Source organism: Monodelphis domestica, chromosome 1 (assembly GCF_027887165.1).
Source record: "Monodelphis domestica isolate mMonDom1 chromosome 1, mMonDom1.pri, whole genome shotgun sequence".
Classification (NCBI taxonomy): Eukaryota; Metazoa; Chordata; class Mammalia; order Didelphimorphia; family Didelphidae; genus Monodelphis; species Monodelphis domestica.
In genome coordinates, this window is record NC_077227.1 from 633,415,313 (window position 1) to 633,420,983 (window position 5,671).

The window sequence follows — 5,671 nt, forward strand, 5'->3', positions numbered from 1 at the left end:
GATAGCTTTCTAGGAATGTAGTAGCTGTGGTTTGGACTAGCTGAAAAAGTTGTTGTTGTTCGTTCAGTGAATCATTTGTATCTGATTCATCATGACCCCATTGACCATGCTATCCATAGAGTTTCTTGGCACAGATTTTGGAGAGTTTTGCCTTTTCTTCCTCCAATGGATTAAAAAAACAGAGTTTAAGTGACTTGTCCAGGACCACATGACTAGTAAGTGTCTGAGTTCAAATTTGAACTCAGGTCTTCTTGATTCTAGGCCCTTGATTCTCTCCTAGAGCACTGCTTGGATCTGTTGCAGGTTGACTTATCATTGAGGTTTTTGGTAGTGAACCTAAGGGCATTTAAGTTGCCTCTACACTGTCTGGGGGCTGTTCCTTCAGCATTTTCATGCAACTTTTCATATTGATCTTGGACATCTTACAGAAAACATCCACTGGGACCATGTGATCATTGAGAATGATGATGCCAACCAACATGTACATATAGTACAGGAGATTTTCTTTGCTCACGAATCACTTCCAGTACTCTCTGTGGTCTCTGGCATGCCTTTACACATACTTTTCATTGTGCTAAGGCAAACTGTCATGTTTTCAATTTGGCAGGGTTTTGTTCTCAGAGACAAAGAACGTAGTCATGGTGCTAAGGGTCTTGGGCATTGGGTTGGCCTCTTCATAGCATAGGGATATTCAGTTGGCCATCTCATTGTTGACTTCATTTTCAGTGTCTAGATGCATATTGCTCATCTGATTGTGTCTGTCTGTAGTCGCTAAGTTATTCTGTATCACAGGGTTTCTTATCTTCATTTCATCCACTGTGCTACCTACTTGCCTCCAGATGACCTCTATGGTCCCTTCCAAATCTGTGATTCTGTCATTCTAAAATTTGGAAAGGAAAATTCTATCATAGTCTAACAGGTCTTTATCACCTCACCACACTCACCTGTAATCCTTAGGTTTGTTGTTTCTAAGACTTCTTGATATATTTTCTGAGCCCCAATTATCAATATTTTGATTTGGGCAAAGCAAAAGAAAGGCAAAATGTCTATCCACAACAATATATATTGGTATGCAAAATAATGGAAATCAGTCCAGCAGGCCAAAATATCCAAATTATTTCAATTACATAAAGTTTCCCAATAACTGATTTCTTGTCATTTGTCATTTGCATGTCATGGCATTGTAGAGGAACTGATAGTCATAGTCTTTATGATCCTATAGACCTGAATATTTGAGAACATCTGGACAACTGGTTGAATTTTAAAATTTCCATCCAGATGTTTTGCACTGAATAGCCTTACAAGTAACTAACACCTTGTAAATCCTTTGGCCACTGAGCTCTGAGTCTTTTTATTTGCCAATAGCTCTACTTATACTCTGCTACATGTCTCCAAATTAGCTGCAATTATGCCTTTCCCAAAATGTTTTCATAATGAACACAATTTTCCATCCCACAGGCTAGAGAGCAGGTTTGTGTCAGCTTATGGGGATAAGCCATCCATTGGTTTATGTTAACTCTTTCCTGAGCCAATTCTCAACACTGCCATTTGGGCCACTTGGCTCTATTCGTTTGTATGCATTGGGGAAGAATGAAGATGGAGCTTGCAGCCTACACACACCCAGGGATTCCCCCAGATGTACAGTTTTAGTCCCTGATTGCACACTCTGACAGCCATTTGGAGTCCATGGTTTCCAGCTGGAATGAAGAATCAGGGAGGAGTTGGAAGACAAATTCCTGAATACCCTTGTATAGGCTAGGAGAGAGGAAGAATCAAAGTGAAGGCATTTCATAATCCCTGAACTTGAAGGACTTCAGTGGAGATACTATATTTTGGGACTTTCATAGATCCATAATTTCACTGACATTATTCCCTTCATTGATGCAAATTGAAATAATTCATGCCTTCTCATCCTGTGACATCTTTCAAAGATCCTTCAATATGATGGAGGATTTTCTTCTAAGTCTTTTATTTAATTATGTATTTATTTGTGTATGTATTAATTTATTAAACATTTTACAGGCATTTGGCCTGTCCCATCTCTTGCTCTATAGCCAGCTCACCTCTTTTTCTGAACATGTATTTTCTATATAAAAATTATTTATTAACAATTACATATTTTAACAAATTTCCACATGTTTCCTAAGTTATATGATTGAACTTATCTCCCTCCCTCCCTTCCCTTTCCCCTCTGGGTGCTGATAGGCCATCTGATCTCTTGTAATGACAATACTGTATCACATAACATATTGAGTGACCATTCCTGGCATGCATAGCAGTGTCACTGGATGATCTCCATATTGGTCATGTAGAACCATATGAAGCAGTATTATATACATGTTAAATAATAATAGTACTAACACCAGTTAGTATTTATGTAGTACATTAAGGGTTGCAAAGTACTTTACAAATATTTATTTATCTTTCTAACAAACCTGGAAGGGAAGGGTTAGTATTATTCTCATTCTATGGATGTGGAAACTGATTAGCTCATTGCCATACAACTAAAGTGTTTGAAGTCATATTTGAAATTAGGCTTTTCTGACTCCAGGTCCAGCTTTCCATTTTACCATCTAGCTACCTCTAAAGAAGGAAACATCTATAACATATAGATGCCTCCATCAGAAAACAAGGACAAACTAGGTACAGACTCAAAATTCTACAAAAAGCCTAGTAGTAAAAGACTACATCATACCCAAGCTGACCATCTTGAGGATTCCAATAAAAGGAATTCTTGCAACTGTGAAACACTCTTTTGCAACTTGGGATCTTCTTTGTAACATGGGCTGCCTTTTCTCTGGACTCTTTAAGTACGTATGGGAGGTTGTGTCATGGACTATGGGAGACATGTTTTATATGAACTACACTACTTTACTAAATGCTCCCTTTCTGAAGATAATTTATATCTATCTGATTAAATTATATTAGCTGATAACTAGTAGGGGATCATGAATTATTGCACTAGAAAAGAAGTACCACCCCAACCCCTAGAGGTTACTGTCTCTAGAGCCTAAAGGAATTTAGTAGTCACACACTGGGGACTGATTTCATGAGTACAAGAGAGAAACGGAATAGGCACCTCAAATCATGTGCTACAATGGAAAGGCTATATGAGATGATATGGTTCTTGTTTAAGTATTGGTAAGATTAACTTGTGTCAGAAGCTCCTTCTAGTTCAGTGAGTCTGAGACTCTGAGAGTCCTATGAGTTATAGAGTTTTGAAGGTGAGGAAAGAGACTCAAAAGGGGAAAATAATTTTACTAGTTTCACAGAATTATTAAGTGGCAAAGGCAAGGTTATGAAATCAGGTCTCGACTCCAAACCCAATTTTATGACCAATAAACTTGACTGCCACACCATGCCACACAAGTCCATTTAACCCACAATGCACTCGTATCATACTAATGACACTTTAGAAACTTCTGCATATAACATTGATTCTATAAGAAAATGTGTCCAGAGATCCAGAAATAGATCTCCCTTGCTTCAACCCCAGCAAAGTAATTTGGAATTTACCAGTTAGCCTGGAATAGGTTCTCCCTAAGCACAGAGTCATTGAGGATGGATCCTGTGAATTGTGGACAGTAGTTATAGTAGATAGAAAGTGGAAGACAGAGCTCTAACGATTTAAAGTAAAAACATTTTCTATGAGGGACTAGGTTCAGCCATTGCTGCAAATTTATATCAACTCCTTTATTTTCTTTCTATAGATGTAAGGATTAGACAATCTATTTTCTTTTCTAATGCAAACATCTTCTTCTGCTTTCAACAAGGTTTTCTATGACATCTAGGTGGGACAATGAATAGAGTGTCAGGCCTGGAGTGAAGACGATTTTTCTTCCTGAATTCAAATCTGGCCTCAAACATTTAACTATCTGTGACGACTATGGGAAAGTCATTTAATCTTATTTGCCTACATTTCCTCATTTGAGCTGGTACATAGCAAACTAATCCAGTATCTTTGTAAGGAAAATCCTATTTAGGTTTATGAAGAGTTGGGCATGACTGAAATGACTGAACAAAAGGCTTTCTATACTCCTTTGGCATCAAATGTAAAAAAAAAATCCTCCCAGATTATACCCTACTTACTTCTCTACAAGGAAGATGGGTCTTTAGGTTTTGGTAAGATGTTTATTGATAGTATCACAGGGAAATGCAAAATGTAAGTTCTTCCTAGGTTTCATTTCATCTCTTTTTACCTGTTCCCCATATTCTATTTTTTTAAGTTATACTACATAAAAATAAATAAAATCAAAATAGGTAACAATAGTGTGACTTTGATCACACAAAAGATTGAGATAAAAATACATTTATATTTCCAGAACTTTATAATCTAATTATCTTTGTTGTCTTTTATGACAAGTTTTTTATCTCTAGCATCTTGGCCATAAGGTGATGACTTCCTCTTCTTCCTTTTGTAGGAAGAAGTATGCATGAAGATTCTCTTTTTAGGTGGGAATGGAATGCCCACTTGATGAAACCATGGAAGCAGAGTCTTTTTGTTCCAGTAGAGAAAAAACCCTGGGACTAATACTATGAAGTTAATAGAAATTTCATTTATTCAACAGATTTATTTTACATTGGGTCAAGTGGCCTTCTCTCCATTGGGAGATAAGTAATGTTTATAATTATTAAATTGTTTCTCCTGGATCTATTTTCCAGATCAGTTGTTTTTCCAATGAGATATTTCATATTTTCTTTTTTTTCTTCTTTTCATTTTGTTTTATTGTTTCTTGATGTTTTATAAAATCATTAGCTTCCATTTGCCCAGTTCTAATTTTTAAAGACTGAATTACTTCTATGTCCTTTTGATCCTCTTTTTCCACTTGGTTCATTCTACTTTTCATGGCACTCTTTTCTTCAGTGTGTGTGTGTGTGTGTGTGTGTGTGTGTGTGTGTTTGGCCTCATTTTCCAGTAGGTCAATTCTTTTAAAGAAAAATAAACTCTTTTCTTATTGGATTTTCATGTCTCTTTTTCCAGTTGACCAATTTTGCTTTTAAGTTATTTTTTATATTACTTTAATTTCTTTTTCCAATTTTCTTCAACTTCTCTTATTTTATTTTTGAATTCCTTTTTGAGTTCTTCCAGAGCTTGAGACCAGTTTCCATTTTTCTCTGAAGTTGTGTATATGGATGCTTGGATCTCATTATTCTCCTCTGATTCTGTGTTTTGCTCTTTGTTGCCATAGAAATTTTTTAGGGTTGAGTTTCTTTTGCTGTTTACTCATTTTCCAAGCCCTTTTTTTGGCTGTTGACTAGGAATTTTGAAAGCTACTTGGTGATTCTGTAACCTCTGCTCCTGGCATGAAGGGATCAGAGCACTGTGATCTATTTTGCCTTTGGACTAGTCCTCACCACATCACTGCAGATTTGAAAGGTTCCAGAAGTATGGACTTCCAGGCCTCACTGCACACTTTGCAGTGCAAAGTACAGGGGCCTGGGACTTCAAGGGTGGTTCTCAGGTATCTTTTTAAGGGGTAACCTAGGTCTCAGAATCCTGAAGTTAGCCTGTGTCCAGTTGGGGAACCTGATGCAGTAGGTGGAGGGATAGTCAGCCAACACTACTCTGTGTGCAGTTTTGCTTCTAGTTTCCCCTTATCCCATGAAAACCAACTTTTTTGCCTACCTTTCAAGTTGTTTTCAGCAGGAAAGCTCCCTCACTCCCTCTTGC

The 5,671-nt window shown here is 37.1% G+C and overlaps 1 pseudogene; it reads right to left on the reverse strand.

The window, feature by feature from the left end:
• Positions 1-257: 257 nt before the first annotated feature.
• On the reverse strand, positions 258-2,849 carry LOC100033305 (CYFIP-related Rac1 interactor A-like; annotated as a pseudogene).
• Positions 2,850-5,671: the final 2,822 nt, after the last annotated feature.